The following is a 22801-nucleotide window of genomic DNA, read 5'->3' as shown; positions in this document are numbered from 1 at the left end:
CATTGTGAGCCAGGTTGTGTATGGTGCAGCAGTTTCGGCTTTTCCGAGAGAGAGACATTGTCTCTCGATCGAGGCAAGGTTGAGACAGCGCATCTCACAACTTGGACTCAAAATTGACAGATCCCGGAAACAGGTCTCCCGCATTCAGTGTGTGATTGAGTTTGAAACAACTCAAAGAGCATACACGCCCCGAATTTGGCGCATTGCTGCTGAACTTCGGTGGCGTCATCACACACTGAATAAGAGTACTTCTTGTCATCAAGGAAGAGTCTGTCAATAAATTGCGGGCTTTAGTGACTGCCAAAAAGTCACTAGAGAAAAGGCTGAAGCGGTTGGTCGACAACTCGTTGTTTCGATCCAGCCCTACACGCTTTCTGACACCAAAGACCGATGTTACCGGGAATTATCCAACACCTGAGCGGGTGGAAGCGTTTTGGACTGAGTTGTATGGAGATCAACCAAACGTGAACGCCAATACTCCAGCTCTGCACGACTTTAAAGCATTCTGTCGGGAACACCGTAGACAGAATGCTGATGAAGAGAGCCCTGCAGTCAGTGTGAATGAAGTTCGTTCAGCTCTAAATGGCAGCAAAAATTGGGCTGCCCCGGGACCAAATGGCATAAATGTCTTTTGGTGGAAGAAGTTTACTTCTACCCACCTCCATCTGGCCCGTATATTTACATCGTACATTAGAGCTGACGAACCGATTCCAGACTGGCTCGTGGAAGGGCGAACCGTACTGATACCAAAAAAAGGTGACTTGTCTGACCCAAAGAATTACAGGCCTATCACCTGCTTGAATGCGGTTTATAAAATTTTTACAAAAATTTTAAACAACCGTATTTTGCATGAGATAGAACCTGTATGGCAACAGATATATGAACAGCGTGGCAGCAAAAGAGGTCTGTCAGGTTGCAAAGAGAACTTGATAGTTGATCGATGTGTCACACAAGATGCGATCTACTATCAACGCAACCTGTCAATGGCCTGGATCGACTATCGCAAGGCATTTGACTCAACTTCTCATGAGTTGATTTTATATCTCCTCAAATGCCTGGGGGTCAATCCTGAAATAGTGGAATGCATTCGGCGTACAATGCAGCTCTGGCGAACGCGTTTTCACATTGGAAGTGGAAACGCATTGCACACAACCGGAGTTGTAGAGTACAAACGAGGGGTCTTCCAAGGTGATTCCTTGAGCCCTCTGCTGTTTTGCATCTCACTGCTGCCTATATCTGTTGCTCTCCGTAAAACTCGTGGGTACTCTGTGGGGCCTCCGGGTGATCGAAGATACTCGATTACCCATCTGCTTTATATGGATGACCTGAAGCTTTATAGAGCTGATGAAGATCATCTACAGGCGGCCCTTAACATCGTAGCAGAGTACACTCGGGATGCCGGAATGTCTTTTGGGTTGGACAAGTGTGCGGTCGTACATCTGGCGAGGGGTGAGTGCTCTGTTACGGGTGATGATGTCGAGTTGGTAGATGGGAGCGTTTTGAGACAATTAGACGCCGGAGAGTTGTATAGATATCTAGGAATGGAAGAGCACCGCATGCATGCGGTCTCCGAAGTCCAAGCAACTCTCCGTAGCGAATATGTTAGGAGACTCCGGAAAATTTGGTCCTCCTTTAACTTTCCGGCAAAAATAAAGTCTCCGCTACTAACATGCTCGCTGTCCCAGTCTTACTATACTCTTTCGGTGTCTCAAAATGGGCCCGAAAGGATCTGCGAGATCTCGACATCAGAACCCGTAAGACTATCAACATGAACCGGAGCATGCACCCCAATTCATCAGTCGCCAGATTATACCTCTCCCGGTCGATCGGAGGGAGAGGTTTGCAGAGCTTGGAGCGGCTTCACGATCGTTTAGTGCTGGGTTTAACACACGAAGTTGTCAATTTCACTGCAGATGAGGATGACTTCCTTATGCGAATTGTACATAAACATGAAAATGCGCATAAGGGGTCGTTATTATATAAGGCAGCAATATATGCGGCAAGAACCCTTGGTCTTGGAGAGATGAACGCTCTTATGGAACTCCGAAAGGAGGAATTCAAGAGCGTCATCAGGAACGCCGAGGAAAAACTACTCTTAGGCGAACTGATGGACAAGTCCATGCACAGCGTGTTCTTCAAACACGTGCGTGATCATGGCTTGTCCACCCAGCTGACGTTTTCCTTCTTAAAGTCAGCTGGCCTGATGTCCGAGACTGAAGGGTTCATATTTGCTTGCCAAGATGGTGTCATTAACACTCTAGAGTACCGTAGCAAGGTGCTCCAGGTGCAGCTTCTGGACACGTCATGTAGGATGTGTAAACAACACCCGGAGACGCTCATACACCTTTTGTCGGCATGTCCTGTGCTGGCGAGAGGTGCATATATCCAGCGTCACAACGCTGCCCTGAGAGTACTGTACTACTATCTTCGTCATTACTACGGTATTGATATGACACCAGTGCTGCCTTATCTACCAGGAGATATTCCCCAGGTTGTTGAGAATGACAGTTGCAAAATTTACTGGAACATGCCATTTGCAACAACCCGGCGGATCGATCACAACAAACCTGATATTGTGCTCTTCGACAAGGCCACTCGTGACATTTATGTCATTGAGTTCTCGGCCCCGGCTGAACACAACATCTCAGCCAAAGAAGAGCACAAAAGGAAAATATATCAGGATCTCCTATTTGAAATTGGCAAACTTTACTCAGGTTACCGTGTCAAGCTCGTCGTCCTGATTGTTGGCTTCCTTGGAGGGATGAAACAGTCTTTTGTATCCTCACTTGCCAAAGTTCCAGCTTGTACGTCAAAATCTGAGTTCTTGGCTGTCAGGATGCAGAAGGCTGTAATATTAGGTTCCCTCCGTCTACTTAGGGAAATGACTTTGGCCTGCTGTGGCCGCTAACCGCCTTGTTGTGCGGAGTGGTCCAGCAGTAATGGATGGAGCTCAGGCTGTGCCCTTGGAGAGTCGGACTTCGGGGACAACCCCCCTGAGCATTTACTAACATAATAATAATAATAATAATAATATTAAGCGGTGCTTGCTACGTGGCCTCCAAGCGGCGCATCGCGGGAAACGCAGACCATAACACCAGGTCTGTAGGCGAACGACGTAGCCGATGCAGTGAGCCAACTACCCACTGCATTGAAATACTGAGTTACAACAAGGCGTAATCTTAGAAGTGCTCCCCACAACCGGTCCTTTTCGGATGAGGACTATTCATCAGGTGGGAGGAGCACGCCGGACGCGATGAACGATGACGACCCTGGCGCTTTAAGGACTTACTTTAAGTGGACGGAGGAACTACGAGTCGACCTCTTGGTGTGCTACCAACGTAGCGAGCCGGGGGTAAGCGGTTATATGGCCCGGATGCACACTCTTTGGAGTGATATGCATCCGGAGCTAGAGCATTTTACGCCCAAACACCTGCGTAATTATGCCGCTCATCTTCGGCGTAATAGAAGATCGCTTGTGCTGGATAGAAGGCAGTCTAATAGACTTTCCTTTCCAGCGCAATTACACCAAGAGCGACGCCGTTCCTCCTTGGATGACAATAATCCCTTTATAGGACGGCAAGTGAGTATATCTAAAAAGATAACTTACTCCCAACAACAGCTAGAAGCGGTAAATGAAGATCTCCGTGCAAACATCCTGGAGGATTCCACCCTGCTCACTGTGAGCCAGGTTGTGTATGGTGCAGCAGTTTCGGCTTTTTCGAGAAAGAGACATTGTCTCTCGATCGAGGCAAGGTTGAGACAGCGCATCTCACAACTTGGACTCAAAATTGACAGATCCTGGAAACAGGTCTCCCGCATTCAGTGTGTGATTGAGTTTGAAACAACTCAAAGAGCATACACGCCCCGAATTCGGCGCATTGCTGCTGAACTTCGGTGGCGTCATCACACACTGAATAAGAGTACTTCTTGTCATCAAGAAAGAGTCTCTAAATAAATTGCGGGCTCTAGTGACTGCCAAAAAGTCACTAGAGAAAAGGCTGAAGCGGTTGGTCGACAACTCGTTGTTTCGATCCAGCCCTTCACGCTTTCTGACACCAAAGACCGATGTTACCGGGAATTATCCAACACTTGAGCGGGTAGAAGCTTTTTCGACTGAGTTGTATGGAGATCAACCAAACGTGAACGCCAATACTCCAGCTCTGGACGACTTTAAAGCATTCTGTCGGGAACACCGTAGACAGAATGCTGATGAAGAGAGCCCTGCAGTCAGTGTGAATGAAGTTCGTTCAGCTTTAAATGGCAGCAAAGATTGGGCTGCCCCGGGACCAGATGGCATAAATGTCTTTTGGTGGAAGAAGTTTACTTCTACCCACCTCCATCTGGCCCGTATATTTACATCGTACATTAGAGCTGACGAACCGATTCCAGACTGGCTCGTGGAAGGGCGAACCGTACTGATACCAAAAAAAGGTGACTTGTCTGACCCAAAGAATTACAGGCCTATCACCTGCTCGAATGCGGTTTATAAAATTTTTACAAAAATTTTAAACAACCGTATTTTGCATGAGATAGAACCTGTATGGCAACAGATATATGAACAGCGTGGCAGCAAAAGAGGCCTGTCAGGTTGCAAAGAGAACTTGATAGTTGATCGATGTGTCACACAAGATGCGATCTACTATCAACGCAACCTGTCAATGGCCTGGATCGACTATCGCAAGGCATTTGACTCAACTTCTCATGAGTTGATTTTATATCTCCTCAAATGCCTGGGGGTCAATCCTGAAATAGTGGAATGCACTCGGCGTACAATGCAGCTCTGGCGAACGCGTTTTCACATTGGAAGTGGAAACGCATTGCACATAACCGGAGTTGTAGAGTACAAACGAGGGGTCTTCCAAGGTGATTCCTTGAGCCCTCTGCTGTTTTGCATCTCACTGCTGCCTATATCTGTTGCTCTCCGTAAAACTCGTGGGTACTCTGTGGGGCCTCCGGGTGATCGAAAATACTCGATTACCCATCTGCTTTATATGGATGACCTGAAGCTTTATAGTGCTGATGAAGATCATCTACAGGCGGCTCTTAACATCGTAGCAGAGTACACGCGGGATGCCGGAATGTCTTTTGGGTTGGACAAGTGTACGGTCGTACATCTGGCGAGGGGTAAGTGCTCTGTTACGGGTGATGATGTCGAGTTGGTAGATGGGAGCGTTTTAAGACAATTAGACGCCGGAGAGTTGTATAGATATCTAGGAATGGAAGAGCACCGCATGCATGCGGTGTCCGAAGTCCAAGCAACTCTCCGTAGCGAGTATGTTAGGAGACTCCGGAAAATTTGGTCCTCCGAACTTTCCGGTAAAAATAAAGTCTCCGCTTCTAATATGCTCGCTGTCCCAGTCTTACTATACTCTTTCGGTGTCTTAAAATGGGCCCGAAAGGATCTGCGAGATCTCGACATCAGAACCCGTCAGACTATCAACATGAACCGGAGCATGCACCCCAATTCATCAGTCGCCAGATTATACCTCTCCCGATCCATCGTTGGGAGAGGTTTGCAGAGTTTGGAGCGGCTGCATGATCGTTTGGTCCTGGGTTTAACACACGAAGTTGTCAATTTCACTGCAGACGAGGATGACTTTCTTATGCAAATTGTTCATAAACATGAGAATGCGCATAAGGGGTCGTTCTTGTATAAGGCAGCTATATATGCAGCAAGAACCCTTGGTCTTGGAGAGATAAACGCTCTTATGGAACTCCGAAAGGAGGAATTCAAGAGCGTCATCAGGAACGCCGAGGAAAAACTACTCCTAGGCGAACTGATGGACAAGTCCATGCACAGCGTGTTCTTCAAACACGTGCGTGATCATGGCTTGTCCACCCAGCTGACGTTTTCCTTCTTAAAGTCAGCTGGCCTAATGTCCGAGACTGAAGGGTTCATATTTGCTTGCCAAGATGGTGTCATTAACACTCTAGAATACCGGAGCAAGGTGCTCCAGGTGCAGCTTCTGGACACGTCATGCAGGATGTGTAAACAACACCCGGAGACGCTCATGCACCTTTTGTCAGCATGTCCTGTGCTGGCGAGAGGTGCATATATCCAGCGTCACAACGCTGCCCTGAGAGTACTGTACTACTATCTTCGTCATTACTACGGTATTGATATGACACCAGTGCTGCCTTATCTGCCAGGAGATATTCCCCAGGTTGTTGAGAATGACAGTTGCAAAATTTATTGGAACATGCCGTTTGCAACAACTCGGCGGATAGATCACAACAAACCTGATATTGTGCTCTTCGACAAGGCTACTCGTGACATTTATGTCATTGAGTTCTCGGCCCCGGCTGAATACAACATCTCAGCCAAAGAAGAGCACAAAAGACAGATATATCAGGATCTCCTGTTTGAAATTGGCAAACTTTACCCAGGTTACCGTGTCAAGCTCGTCGTCCTGATTGTTGGCGTCCTCGGAGGGATGAAACAGTCTTTTGTATCCTCACTTGCCAGAGTTCCAGCTTGCTCATCAAAAGCTGAATTCTTAGCGGTCAGGATGCAGAAGACTGTCATACTAGGTTCCCTCCGTCTACTTAGGAAAATGACTTTGGCCTGCTGTGATCACTAACCGCCTTGTTGTGCGGAGTGGTCCAGCAGTAATGGATGGAGCTCAGGCTAGGCCCTCGGAGAATCGGACTCCTGGGACAACCCCCCTGAGCATTTAATAACATATAATAATAATAATGTAATCATCTTTCAGAAAAAAAATTTCTTTCAAATTGAAAATTCGGACTGAAAAAAAGACAAAAATTCGCATAATTAAGGATATTTGGATAACTTTGGATAAAATGGATGAATGAAGGATATCTTCGGTAATTTTTAAACCTCAAAGTGTCCCCTAAAATCCCTCAAAAATTCAAACCGCTACGATTTTTTTTCATTGTGCCCCGAAGCTTCAATTTCTTTATTCTTGCAAAAATCACCATTATGAGCAATTTTGTGATTTTTATTCATTTTTTCAATGAAAAAAATTTTTCTGTTTGAAAAAATAAATCTTCATCAGTTGACTCAAGCGTTGTTACGTTGTTGGCAAGGAATTTCGCAACATGACATTCGACGATGCAAGAGCGCTTACGAGCTGTGATTCGGAACAGAGGTGGCAATACACGGTACTGAGCTGTTACTGCCCTGTGTACAGAGGTCCTTCAACAGCTGCAGACAGACAGATAGACAAACACACAGAAACATACAGAAGCACACACATACACACACACACACTCACTCACACACACACACACACACACACACACACACACACACACACACACACACACACACACACACACCCAGAAGCGTAAATCCGACCGAGCAACCTCCACGTGGTACGCTTTGGGTAACGCTAATGCCGGCGGTGAAACAGCAGTCGAAAAAAATCGAGAAAAGTTCGAAAAAAATTGAAATTTTTTTTTTTTTTTTTTTCAAATTTTTTGTAAATCAATCTCTTTGATCGAAAAATACGGATTTTAGAAAGAAAAAAATTTTTTTCATTGAAAAAATGAATAAAAATCACAAAATTGCTCATAATGGTGATTTTTTAAAAACAAAGAATTTGAAGCTTCGGGGCACAATGAAAAAAAAACGCAGCGCTTTGAATTTTCGAGGGATTTTAAGAGACACTTCAAGGTTAAAAAATTACCGACGATATCCTTCGTTTATCCATTTTATCCAAAGTTATACCAAGTTATCCAAATATCCTTAATTATGCGAATTTTTGTCTTTTTTTCAGTCCGAATTTTCAATTTGAAAAAAATTTTTTTTCTAAAAGATGTTTACATTTTCTTATAGAGAATATCGTGCAGTTTTTAAAACCCTCCTTCGATTTCCTGTACGATCATTATTTTCGGAGTTATTAAATATCAAAGTCAAAAAGAACTTTTTTGCTTTGATTGACGATAACTCCGCGGCAAATCGTCGTACAGGATTTTTAAATACATTATATTAAAAAGTATTAAATTTTTTATTAGAGCTTTTGAACGAAATAAATAAAAAAATTTTTTTGAAGCTCGTGTACCTTTTTTCAGACGGAAAAAAATTTGGAAAATTTTTTTTTTCGGTAGTTTTCTTAAGATTTCTCCAGACCTGGACATGACCACAATTTTTCATGGTCATATCCATTTCAAAGTGGCATCATCGACGCAACCAAATCAAGGTAGGTTCAGTTGTACTGATCACCACTGAGGATCTCCCGCCAACCAAGTGGCCATTAGCTAAAGTAATTGCTGTCCATCCAGGTGAAGATGGATTAATCCGCGTGGTAACTGTTAAGACAGTTAACACAGAGCTGGTACGTCTAATTACAAAGCTCTGTGTCCTGCCGCTAACGCATGAAGAAGATGATCTTGTCGACGCAGCCGCCAACCCGGGGGAGAATGTTCGGTGAACAAGGCCCAGTAGCGATTAACTCGCTCCTGGGGGACTCCCAAATTCAAGAGACGCACCTGTCCACCACTAGTTTCCGCAATATCGAACCGCCAATGGAAAATCAACCTCTCGATGACGCCATGGATCGACCGCTTTATTGGCTGATCGCTCCCGCTAGACATGCGCAATAGCCTTCTTCCCCAAGTCATCGAGGAAGAAGACGAACTATTATTATTATCTTTTGCTTCCACGCTTTAGTTGCAACTAGTCGCCATTAATTCCGCTTTACTTTCGCTTATTGTTAATTAACCGCATTTCGCTATTTTCATAATTTAAATTGCTTAAATTAACCGCTAATAATTCGCTTTAATTTGTTACAGATAAATTGTGTTATTTGTGCATTTATTTCACCGCTTTAACAGTGCCGGCAGAGTGTTCACCCACGTGTCAACCGATATCGCTCGTGCTAACCACGCTGTGTATTATAAATCAGCTTTTATCTTAATAATCCGCAATTTAACATATTAAATATTGAGTGTATTTAATGTAAATAAATTACTAGTGTTAATTTTGATAATAATTTACGCGTTTTAATTGAGATATCCAGACCTAAACCTGATCCCCGCTTTTCCGCTCTTTCAACATTTTTCATTAATTAACTAATTTTTTGTAGACTTGAGTTTTCAGAAAATCTTTTATAAAAGTTTTAAAAATGTGTCTACAATTTTTTTTACTTTTGGGAGCTCTTGTTATATAAATACTTAACAAGATTCCGTTTTAAAAGTTTACAAAAGTTTATTCATATGTTTACAATGATTTTTCAAAGTTACCAAAAATTGAAATATCCGGCTAATGTTATAAAAAAAATTTTTTTTCTTAAGTCTTTAATTTTGGTTATTTTTGTAATAATATATTGCGTTTAGTAGCTTGGCTGAAAAATAATTTACGTTAATTATTTAAAAATTCGTTGTGAACAATGTTACGTGTGAGCCTACACCTGGTTATTTACCTGTCACGTAAACAGACCTCCGGACTAGCTCAGCGTCTTACTGAAAAATATTTAGATGTTGATAAGGGGGTGGGTCGCTCAGTGAATGAAGAATACTCGTGAATTACGGTACTAATTGTTTATTGGGCGTCCCCAAAGCATGGGAGTTGCCCGAAATGGCCCTGAGAGTCTCTTTTACAAACTAATTCTATTTATGAAAGCAAATCTAATCCGGTACAATAATTCATTTGATGCAATACTTTTGATTCTATAACTGAGAGAGAGAGAGATGGGACAGCAACGAGAATGAGAGTCTTAGGAGACAATTAATCAAGATGCAAGACAGCTCGGACTCGACATAGATTCGGACAGACTAAACGACTGACTGATTACAAGTGGCCGCTCCTCCTGGAGGTCCCAGGTTTATGTAACCTCGGTCGCGGATGCTGCCAAACACCTGTATCACTGCGCGGAACTTGTATTATTCCGCGGTTGAACTCAGATTATTCCGCCCTTAGGAACTAGGTGGTTATTGTCAAGTTCCCTAGTCAGCAGAAAATGGTATCAAGGCGCCGAAAGCGGTTCCCTGTGCTAGAGTACCTGTTCGCTCGGTTTCCATGAGAAAGCGTCTCCTCATCAACACGTGCAAGCAGCGATTCTCGGTAACCAGAGTCAGGCTAGAAATACAACGGAAATTCGGTGTCTAATTCAGGTGGGCAAGTTGGCCCATCGATTTATAGAAAATATTTATAGAATATCATAATATTGACGGGAGGGTAGGCCCACCCGTCACAAACAAACAGACAAGTTGAATAGTTTTGGCAATTTTTTTTTGTCATTTTATTTTCTTAGTGAAATAATGATTTAAAAAAGAAAATAATTTTTTTTTCTTAAAATAATTTCTCAATTGTTTATAATTGTTTTTTCTTTTATTTATTTACTATTTAAATTGTTTATTAAGGAATCATTTTTTTTTAATTATCATATATAATTCTCAATACAATTGTGAAAAAAATTTTTTTTTTAATTCGAATTTTCATTGATTATTTTATAAACAATTTGTTATGGACGAATTTTCATTTTCATTTTATTTTTTTCCTTAGCTTTAAGAAATTACAACTACAGCAATGTGCATCAGAGTTGTCAAAAAAATTTTTCTCTATTTATGATTGAATTTTGAAATCTTTTACCCCATCAAAGTTGGAGCCGTTTATTATTTTATCAACTTATAAGTTGTTAAGACTTCTAAACTATTGATGATACGACTTTTGACATTAAAGACGATTTCTCAGACAATTTATTGATTTATAGAATAAATTTTTTATACATTCGATATCTATTATGGTTTAATGTTTATCAACATTAGTTTAAAAGAAAATGCATTACTTGATTCTTTTATTGATTATATCTTTTAAACTATTGAAGTTACGGCATTTATGTTGCAAGACAATCTTAAAGAGTAACTATTTGACTACTCAAAAATGATTTTTTCATATCTTCAATTCCATTTTTTTATCAGTTTTTCTTATTTATTCAAATTATTACATGGTTAAGGGTACATTTTCTGGCCAGAACGACGGAGAAAACAATAATTTTTTAAACAAAATAAAGAAAAACTTAAATTTTAAACATTTATATGCATTTATTTGAAAAAATTCATTAACAAAAATTTGCTACAATACACAATAAACACATATGATAGCAATTAAACCTCGTACTCATGACAAATTACTGGCGCTAGTGATTTAATCGCATGGTTACAACATGTTTTAATATTGTTAACTCCTAATAGATGGCAGCATGGTTTGATTCTCAAATTATTATTCGGTTAAGTTTTTTTTTTTTCATGTCAGTACCAAGTAAAATTTTTTATGCAATTTTTGTTGTTTTTAAGTTAATTTTTTTTTCTAAAGAAAATTTCATAAAGTTTTTCAAAATTTAATAAAATTACATAATATTTTGTAGATTTGTATAAAAGATATTGCAATAATCCTGATGACATTCGGAAAAGTTTTTTAAAATTTTATGAAATGCCAAAAAGTTTAGTTTTTTACAAAAAATAGAGTTTTTTTTACAACTTATTAAATTTTCAAATAACTTTAATAACAATTATGTAAAATTTTATGATAACTTAAACAACTTTATACATTTATGAATAATTTTATGAAATCTTATAAAATTCCATGAAACTTCATAAAAATTATATAACATCATTTAATTTTAAAAATAAATAATTTAATCGTAAATTTTTTTGCACTCTGAATAGAAGAAAGTATTGAGACAAAGAAAAAAGTATTGAATTGACTAGAAAACCAATACTTTTTAATACTTTTTTCTTTTTCTCAATACTTTTTTTCATCAGGGTGTAACCGAGATGAAGATTTGTAAGAGTTTATGAAAGTTCATAAGACTTCATAAGTTTTTATATAATTTCATGAAATAATAAAATATTTTAATAAAATTATAGCACCATTTCGGATGAAATTCTATAGTAATTCATCGAATTTTATTTAATTTTTGTAACTTAATAGCTTATTGAATTTAAAATCTATAAAAGAAGAAGCGAACGGCAGTGACACCTATAAGCAGTTACGAGTACTACCTCTCCTTTTCGAGTGGCAAATCCGTTATAGTCATCCCACCAAGAGAATGAACCTCGGGTTTGTTCGGGATTTATCCCCTCTTTTATATATTTATTCACTGCGCGTGCGTCAACAACCCAAGACTCGGAACTTGTATTCCTCCGCGAGCGGTAAATTTAAATAAGTTTTAATATCCTATATGCTGATTCTTAGATGGCGTTGGTATAAACTTATAACTTGTTGCGAGGGAATTATAAATAATTAAAAAAAAATCTATCTACACGCTATTAGTCCCTCGGCTAAAGAGAAAAGCACGTATGTCCTTTAAGGTCCCCCGGTTCTGATGACGGATATTTACGTATTATTTGCCGTGGATTACGATAAACACAGATATTTGCTCGTCGATAGTAAATTTGATTGTTATTAACAATTTAATTGTTTAGGCCACTAGAACTCAGAACCGGCTGATTTGAAGAGAAAGTTTATTCAAGAAAAAATGTTTAAAAATAATTAAACCGGCGAAAAATGTTCTCATAAATTTTTCGATAAAATAAATATTCTCGGCGTAATAAGAAAAACGATAGAGAGCGGTCGGACCTCTGTGTCGCACTCACGCATTCCACGGTTTCTATTGACAAACGACAGGCAAAAAAAATACATAGACGAAAAAAAATTAGAAGCTCGGCGTCCAGAAAAAAGTAAGAGATAAGCGCAATGTGTTAATTGATTAGACACATTATAAAGTGTCAGATAACTAATAAGAGTTTCATCCATCTCATAGACACAGAAAAACAGCAGCATAACTGATTATTTTCAGCTAATTGTACGGAATTTTCAAATTTAAATATTCATGTCTCGGTGTCCACGAGAGATTAAAAAAAATTAATATAATTGACTCTACAGAAAATTACCACCCCTATAACCGATCGATTAACCCCATGGACACCTTAAAATAGCACCATAAGAGGCGATTTTTTAAAAATTTCACAGAAATTTGCGTATAAAAAATTCAATTCTCGGTGTCATGTGAAGATTAAGAAAAAAAACTCATAGGAATCGTAGACCACACTTTAATAAAAATTTCCAGACCTATAATTAATAGATCCACCCCATAGACACCGAGAAGCAGCCACATACGTGGCCATTTTTTAAAAAGCTTCACAGAAATTTGCTTTTTAAAAAGTCAATTCTTGGTGTCCACTGGAGATTAATAAAAAAAACTCATAGAAATCATGAATCACACTCTAGCAAAGATTCCTAGACCCATAATTAATAAATACACCCCATAGACACCGAGAAGCAACCCCACACGTGGCGATTTTTAACAAATTTCACAGAAATTAGCGTATTAATAATTCAATTTCTAGTGTCCACAGGATATTAACAAATAAAAATTCAAGGAAATCATAGACCACACTTTAATAAAGATTCCCAGACCCATATTTAATAGATCCACTCCATAGACACCGAAAAACAGCCCCATACGTGGTGATATTTCACAAATTTCACTGAAATTTGCTTTTTGAAAATTCAATTCTCGGTGTCTACTAGAGATTAAGAAAACAAACTCATGGAAATCATGAATCAGTCTAGGAAAGATTTTCAGACCCATAATTAACAGAATATTTTTCCCGGACTTTTCCATATTCAAATGAGTTTTTAATCGTATTTTTTTATGTTTGAGATATATCGTAATGTGTAAACATTCAATTTGGTACAGGGTTAAAGGTAAATATTCAACGTTTCAATTTGTCATAAAAAATCATTATTACACGTAAAGAATTTTTTTATTCCAATACTATTTACAGTTTTTGATAAATTCTTATATTTAATTTATGAATTGCTTATAAAGCAGTACTTTCATTATTCTTACCTGTTAGTAACAAAGATACTAAAGCTTTCGAATTGCCACATCTAAATAATCGAGCTTTTTGATCATTTTCATCCTGAATAATTACTGAAAGAGCGGAAAAAGCGGGGATCAGGTTTAGGTCTGGATATCTCAATTAAAACGCGTAAATTATTATCAAAATTAACACTAGTAATTTATTTACATTAAATACACTCAATATTTAATATGTTTAATAGCGGATTGTTAAGATAAAAGCGGATTTATAATTTACAGCGTGGTTTGCAGAAGCGAAGCCGATTGACACGTGGTTGAACACTTTGCCGGCACTGAAAAAGTGGTGAAAATAATGCACAAATAACACAGCTTATCTGTAACAAACTAAAGCGAATTATTAACAATTAATTTAAGCAAATTAAATTATTAAATAAGCGAAATGCGGTTTATTAACGAAAAGCGAAAGTAAAGAAAAACTAATGGCGACTTGATGCAGCGAAAGCGTGGAAGCGAAAGATAATAATAATAATGCGTCTTCTTCCTCGTCGACTTGGGGAAGAAGGCTGATTGCGCATGTCAGCGGAGCGATCAGCCAATCACACCACCGAGACATGGCGTGATCAGTCAAGCTGAGCATTCATAGGCGGTTAGTTTTTGCTGGAACTAGCGGTCGACAGGTGCGGCTCGTGATTTTGGGAGTCCCCCAGGAGCGAGTTAATCGCTACTGGGCCTTGTTCACCGAACACATCCCAAAATGGATATTGGTTATTCCGATCCACTCCATGCGAATTAAATAACCAAATCAAACACTTTTGACATTTAAAAACCCTAGCGGATTCATGGTCTCGGTGAAATGACGGTTCAATGACGGTGATTTCACCGTCATTTAACGTCACAGGCAAAAACTAGTCTATTGACCGTTGAACTGTCGTTTTTTCACGGTGAAAACCAGGTGAGATTATGAAATTATTTTGCGGCAAATGTATGGTTAATAGAAGCTATTTCGATAGTTGAATTAAAGAGAACACGGCGAACATAACCGGAGATTTGCGAATTTTTATTTCGTACATGTGTCGTATCACACCTTTCAAATGATTCGCTTGTTGGGGTATTTTCTTGGACTTTCTACCAATGGGTAACTGGAATTTCATCAAGAACCAACCGCCATTTGATGGCAATAAAATCGTTATTAAAAAAGGGAACGCTGATCTATTTCGAGTATGTGATTGGTGAATCTCGAGTGATCTACGGGTGAATCTTTGGTCAATTGCTGGTGAAGTGTCGGTAGAGTAGAAGTGTCGATAAGGTTAAATTTTTATTTTTTTTTTAATTTAAAAATTTTTTAAAAAGTATAACTTGTTTAACCGTAACTTTATAGAGATGACAGAAATAACGCTCAGAAGTTTATAATTTGTTTAGATTGTTTCAAACAATTATCAAATATTTTTTCATATTAGTGAAAATATTGGTAGCATAAAAAAATTTTCTGCATAAAAGTAAATTAAAATTAAATTTTCTACAAAAAATGTTTCTTGCGATTTTTTCTGGGGACCAATAATAATACCGCAATTCTAAAACTAACATTTATATTATTAGCAACAAATTTGAATCATTAATTATTGATCTTAATTTTAGAATTACGGTAAGAGATGTTGATTTTGTAAAAAAATCATAGAAATTTTTTATAGAAAATTAAATTTTCTACGAAAATTAAATTTTGTAAAAAATTTTTTATATAACTTCATTATTTTTTTTAACCATTCAAAAAAATTTTTGATTTTTTGATTTTTTTTTCTAATTTTGTTTTTTAATTTATCAAAAACAAAATTATGTCAAAAAATCATATACTTACATTATTTGGGTCAGCTGTAATTTAAATATTAATTTGTTTTTTAAGTTACTGAAAGTTTTACTATAATCTTAACTGTCCAAAACCTTTCAAGAATTTTGGTCGCAGCTAATGATAATGATTGGTGTTGGAAATTTAATTAATGAAATCAATAGTTTGTTACTCACTAACGCAACGCTTATATTGAAAAAAATTTTTCCAATAATTTTTTTTTTCTTTAAACTTTTAGAACTTAAAAATTTGTATGTTCTAAATATATAGGATTTATGAACAATAAATTGTAGGTAGCAATTACTTGTGTTTATTAACAAAATAATTTACAATAATTAAAAAAATTATCTGTATTTATTGCAATAAATACATTGATTAAATTAGTATTATATTTAGCATTACATTTCTAGTAGAAACATAGATTGGACCTTAAAATTCAAAAATCTGGAACTTTGCTTAAGGCACATGAGATTTTACCAAATTTTTAGGACTATTTTAATCTTATTATACATTAAACATTAAAAAATAAATCATTTCTTCTATAAATATATCTTTTTTGATCAGATTTCCAGCAATTTGCTAATTTTACAGCAAAAGTAAGATCTTCAGTGATTATTTTCATGGCAGGTCTTATCATATGAGTATCTTTTATAAAGTTTAAGGTTTTTTTTTGTTTAACAATATGGATATGACTTGCATTAAATCCATAACCAATATGCTCATAGCTTCTAACAATTATACCGGTAATAATTTCACGATTGCTATGAAATTGTATGATATTGTTGATTGTACAAAATGTTCCATCAATATCATGATATATGAAAGAGTTTGAAAACTTAGTCACTTTCAATTCATTTAGACAAGAAAATTTGACTCCATTTACGTGCATACTTTCATATGCTGTAAGCTGCTCAGGTATGTATCCAGCAACATGTAAAACTTCAAATTCCTCTTCTGACAAAGACCGTGCTCTTGACTCTTTTTCGACAATAAACTTATCTCGGTGTTCTATTCGGCTGCTGTCATTTATTACTCTCAATTGTTTAACTATAAAACTTCTAGTTTCATCAGAAATAGATTCATCAAAAGCAACATGATTGATGAATCTTTGCATCAAAAAACGAGTCATAATTTGATCTTCTCGTCCGACAGGACTTGTTAGACACTCCATAATTTTGCGGTTCCACGATTCAAATGTGAAAGCATTGTGTGCCCACATGGGACCCCAATTTCTGATACACTCAACTAGATGAGATAAAGAATGGACATTCGATGACATTTTTTCTTCCCCAAAAAATTGCTCGAATGTTTTTGCATATTCTTTTAACAAAAAATCCGCTCGATTGAGTTCTTGTAAAGTTTTTGAATCACTGTTTAAGTAGTGAATAGCTTCAGAAAGTTGAGCCAGATGATTTATATACTTTTTATCTAAAACTGATTTTAAACACACTGGAGCATAATCTAACCAGTTTTTCTACTCAGATGCTTTCCATATTAAAGCAAATTTTGAGGGAGTTGGGAAAGAACGGATAGGGGAAAGGGGGGGACCTACTCAGTGGGAATTTTTCCGTAATTGAAAAAATAATCAGACAGCTCAGACTGGGAATCGAGCCCAGATCTCTCGGTTACGCGCCAAGGGCTCTACCAGTTAAGCTATCCGAGACAAGTACTGACTACTTTATTCAGTCACGTAAATAAGACCCACCGAGCAAACAACGCCACCGTCCATCTTACGGTAAAGAGCCATATTAAAGCAAATTTTAAGGGAGTTGGGAAAGAACGGATAGGGGAAAGGGGGGGACCTACTCAGTGGGAATTTTTCCGTAATTGCAAAAATAATCAGACAGCCCAGACTGGGAATCGAACCCAGATCTCTCGGTTACGCGCCAAGGGCTCTACCAGTTAAGCTATCCGAGACAAGTACTGACTACTTTATTCAGTCACGTATAATAATGTATTATATTTATGTTAGGATGCGTTTCACCAACATATACAGCTGCTAGTAGAACATATTTCTTACGTAAATGAGGAGACAATTCATTAATTTCCGCGTAAACAGGCTAAGCACTTGTTTTTGATGAATTGGAAATTTGACACCCGTCAGTATTAAAAGTGATGGAAAAATTAAACCAATCTTCTAAAAAATTACCTGGCGAACACAATCGTTGATATTATAAGCCATCATATATATCCTCAAAAGCCTCATTATTTTTTTTCACCCTTACGTTACGGTACTGTAGAGATTGTGCAATATGAGGAATTTTAAATAATTGTTTTATTTGTGAAATTAAGCTAATGCTATAAAAACATCCAAAATGCTTCTCGGGTTTTTTAGGTCCACATGTCTTACAAGAACACATTGATTTTAAAAGGTTTTTTTTATTTTTTTTTGCCCAGATATCCGTCACAAAGTTCGCAATAATAATGCGGTGTGATTATTGACTTGTTGCGGCTCAAAATATTCCACAATGCTGCCTTGGTCGTTGGTAAGCGATTTGCTGAATGTCGAGTCGAGTCGTACCTATACGATAGACCATGAACGTGTGTGTGTGCAGAGTAGAATAATGCATGTATTGTACTATACAATTACATCTATATCTGTTGAGAGAGAGTGTGGGCGTACAAAATCAGATGACTATATCTTATAACGGGTATTTCGTCCCCGTGCGTTAGCGAGGACGAAGTCCGAAATAAATAATCTGGCCTACCTGCTTATCTGTTGTTGGGCGCCAGGAGCGTTGCTCCGATCACGTCGATTTCCGGCTACTCCGGTCCGGGACTCTCTTCGTCGGGTGGCGGGCCTTAAGGGTACGACTTAATTATAGAGGAACGGGGAAAGTATTCGGGATTGCTCGCAATTAATAAAAAAAATTAATAGAGCAATTTAAAATTATAAATTTATTAACAATAAATAAACGATTGGTTCAGAATGACAATCAAGAAAAGAAACGCACGGAAACTTAATAACAATAATAATCGTCGACGCTGTCGTCGATTCGCAGTTCGCAACCCGAACACGGAAACGTTCAAAGTCGCCGCAAGAGCAATAATGAGTTACTCGTAATAACCCACTCAATACTCACTCGCTAAATACTCAAAAAAATTATAATGAGCCTTTCGCTCAGCCCAATTAATGACCATCGACAAAAAAATTAAATCGGTGTTCAAATTAATTAACGGCGATTAATTAACTGAATAAAATAATAATCTTCGCTGAACTCACGTAAATACCCTTAAGCAAGATAATAAAACATAAATCGTTGCACCAATTCAGTTAATTTCAGTAAAAGAAAAAAAGAAAAAAAAAACAAATTACCCCTGCTAAATTCGGTTAATAGCAATTTGCTAACTCAGAGACATGAATCGAATCACCGGCGTTAATTAATGGTGAGTAATTAAAATTAACAACCATCAAAAAAAATAAATCCCCGCTTGCTTTAATAATAGCGACTAATTACATACGTAAACTCAATAATCGAGGCACCAAACTTCAATTAAGAATAGCAAAATTGAAGTTCAAGATTTAACTCATGTATTCGCCGAATTTAATTAAACCTTAAGTAATAATATTCAATCGTCGAATTTACTCAATAATTAAATTAAATACAAACAAAAAAAATTAAATAATAACTCAGTCCTCTGTCACTGATTCTCACACAGTTCAATTTTAATCTAAGTCCCAACTGCTCCGCTGAGAGTGGGCAACTTACGTCCGATTGCCTGCCTCGGACGCGGGAGCCGTTTCTCGGGTTCCCTCCCCGCAGGCGAACCTGTTAATCAACGTAGGTGAATCGCACGAACCCGAAGCTCGATCAATGGGTAATCGAACTCATCGATTACCCCGGGAGTACAAAAATCAACCAGTGTGATTATTCTAACGAACAATAATAATTTTTCGATCGTACACACACCAATAAATTATGACGGTACCTAAATACCTCGTGGGATTATCTCGGCTGACTAACTCAACTTAGCCTTGACGTTCTTACACGATGACTCGACTAGTGTCGAGTACAATTATTAATAAATAAAGTAGGATGTAATGAACACATCCAACTGTTTTTAACTAACAAAATCGAATCCAACGAGCTATTTCTATTGAGACAGAACCACTCACCCTGGTCACAGCGTTGCCCTGAAGTTATTCCTGGGTTGTTTCTGCCACCAAGTCGCTCTCGGCTTCCACGTCGTACTCTTGGATACTGGCTTCCTCGAAGCAGACAATTATTGATCCTTCGGAACCCGGACACGTCGACTAACAATCACCAAAAAACACGTCGTACTTTATGACGCTTTCGTCGAGTAATTAATTAGCAATAGCTACTTAATTTCGCCCTTCCTTTATTTTTTTTTTCGGCAAACCAAAATCAGCACAATAGTCGTGACTAATAAAAAAAAACTACGTAACTTGCAACGCAAGAATTACTCAAGGATTTTTCCCAAAATAAATAACCAAAGAAAACTAAGTCGAAAAAAAAGTCGAAAAAAAAATAACACGGTAATTCGGACTAACGCCATACATCCGAGCTCACTCTCATTCTTTTGGGTATTGACGGCCCGTGGTTTTGATCGTGCCTCCTCGGCTTTGATCGTTTCTCTCTCACACACATACAATCTAATAGCACTCTCCAGAAGAGTCATCAGTATTCGCGTACATTTGGCAATACGCATTAAGCTATTCTCACCAAAAGATAGTTATTATTACAATAGCTCAGGTCCTTCCTGACAAAATAACACTAGCTCAGGCCAGCTCCTGACGAAATAACAATAGCTCAGGTCCTTCCTGACGAAATAACAATAGCTCAGGCCAGCTCCTGACAAAATAACACTAGCTCAGGCCAGCTCCTGACGAAACAACAATAGCTCAGGTCCTATCCTGACTAAATAACAATAGCTCAGGCCAGATCCTGACTAAACAACAATTACACATTCACACACATTTATTCCTTGTAATTATCATCGAGGAGGTTTTTTTTATCTGATCATCAGATTTTTCCTCCTCTGGGACAATAAATTTCTTCCTGTTGTCCCAAACATCGAGTGTAATTCTGAAAAACTGAAGCACGAAATCTCGGCGCTTTGACGAGGTTTCGACAAAACACTGAATATGATACTTTCATACAACGGAAAATATCCAATATTGCTTCGTAAGACATGCGATGTTTAATAGATGTGGCTATAATAGATAGAAAATGATCGATGATAGACAAATTCTTGTTAGGTATCAACGGAAACTCGAAACAACTTGCTTTACTGATGGCAAAAAATGGATTCTCATCGTCATCATCGTCGTCATCATCATCATCATCATCGAAATCATCATCATCATCATCATCATTATTGACATCGATATCATCGACATCATCATCATCATAGGTTAACTTTTCTTCATCATCATTACTATCCTCATCAATCATTCCTTCTACAACATGAACGTTTTCATCACAAACGTTTTTGTTTAGTTCGCTGAAAAGACCCTCTGTAGAATAATAATCGTTTTTTCCAAAATATGTATCGCCATCATCATCAAAGTTTATAATGTTGGCAATAATACTATCTTCCTCTTCACCTGCATTAAGCACAATAGATGGAACTCGTGAATCTGACGTTTGAGGCTAAAAGGGAAGATTTTAAGATTAATAAAAAAAAATTTGATTTATTAGAATATTACAGTTGTTGTATCTTATCGCTAAAATAATAGCTTCTTCATAGTTACCATATTTTCCGAAAAGTTTGGTGGAATAGGACGAATAGTATTCTCGGAAGACAGCAGAAAACTTTTGAGCCTTTTTCGATTTCTTTTTATTACGGCAAAACCAGACGAACCTGGTTCATTTCGTTTGGGCATAGTGGGTACCTAGAATAGTGATTACAGTGATAATACGTAAAATATCTATACTTATTATTATGTTGAATTTTTAATTGTTGTTTTCGAAATTCTTCTTAAGAAATACCGATTTTGATAAATCCTTTCAATTCAACTGTAGAATAAAATTTTTGTACTTAATTTCTTAATGGTTTTTAAAATTTTTGTAAATGCTAGAACTTGAATTATATAAAATTTTATATAGTTGTATAAATTTTCACGGAACTATGGAATTTTCTAAAATTTCATCATGGTCCATACAATTAATACAAAATTATATTAAAGTCTATGATAATTATTATTATTTCGTCTCAGAAAACATTTTACGAAATTTTTTGGCCTTCCATGATAGTGTAAAAAATTTTATGTAAATTTATGAATTATTTATTTTGTTTATCAAATTGAACAAACTCTATTAAAATTTCATAGAATCTTACTAAATTTAAGTATCAATATTCCACAAAATCAATTTTTCCCGGGCACGTATAACCTATATTTTTATCACATCATAAATCTAAAAATCGACGACCATCGTTTGGAAGCAGTTTAGTGTTTTTTTTCCATTATTCGAAATTGTAAACTCCAATTGAATGTGTTTAAGTTATTTATAAAAATTACGGTTAAAAAAATTACCTGGAGACTAATCAGCTCTTAACGTCAAAAAACCACGCCGATCGGCGCTAATCCGGTCAAAATCGGTTGATTCGTTCGAGAGATAGCGTGAACGAAATAAAACCGAAAAAAATTTTTTTTTACATAACTTCGTCATTTCTTCTCGGATCGTTTTTGATGATATAGAATAATTTCAGAGGTTAAAAAACCGCGTCGATTGCCGCCGAAAACGTGGAAATCGGTTGATTAGTTCGAGAGATATCCTCGACGAAATATTTGGAAATAAGGATTTTTTCAACATAACTTCGACATTTTTTGGAATAACTTTCAAACAGCTCTACCGATCGATTCCAAAAACTAATCAGCTCTTAACATCATAAAACCACGTCGATTGCCACCAAGCTGGTCAAAATCGGTTGATTCGTTCGAGAGATATCGTGAACGAAAGAAAACCGAAAAAAGTGTTTTTTCAGAGTTACTCCGAAATTTCTAGTTTGACCAATTGAAACTCAGAAATTATTTATAAGGCTTAAAAAACTACGTAGAATACTGCCAACCGCGTAAAAATCGGTTCATTCATTCAAAAGTTATTGCGGTATGAACATTCAAAAAATAGTGTTCCATGAAACTTCTATCAGACTTTTGAGCTCAAAGAGCTCAAAAGCATAGAAAAGGTATCTTTTTGAGCTCGGA

At 37.4% G+C, this 22801-nt stretch overlaps 1 long non-coding RNA gene across 1 annotated transcript; it reads right to left on the bottom strand.

The window, feature by feature from the left end:
- Nucleotides 1-9346: 9346 nt before the first annotated feature.
- On the bottom strand, nucleotides 9347-21768 carry LOC123263121. Its single transcript, XR_006509097.1, has 3 exons — nucleotides 21758-21768; nucleotides 18339-18341; nucleotides 9347-9588 (listed from the first exon to the last, which is right to left on the bottom strand). It is a non-coding gene; the product is annotated as an uncharacterized LOC123263121 (long non-coding RNA).
- Between the last annotated feature and the right edge of the window lie 1033 nt (nucleotides 21769-22801).

This window comes from Cotesia glomerata, linkage group LG4 (assembly GCF_020080835.1).
Source record: "Cotesia glomerata isolate CgM1 linkage group LG4, MPM_Cglom_v2.3, whole genome shotgun sequence".
NCBI lineage: Eukaryota > Metazoa > Arthropoda > Insecta > Hymenoptera > Braconidae > Cotesia > Cotesia glomerata.
This window is presented reverse-complemented; position numbering and strand designations above follow the sequence as displayed.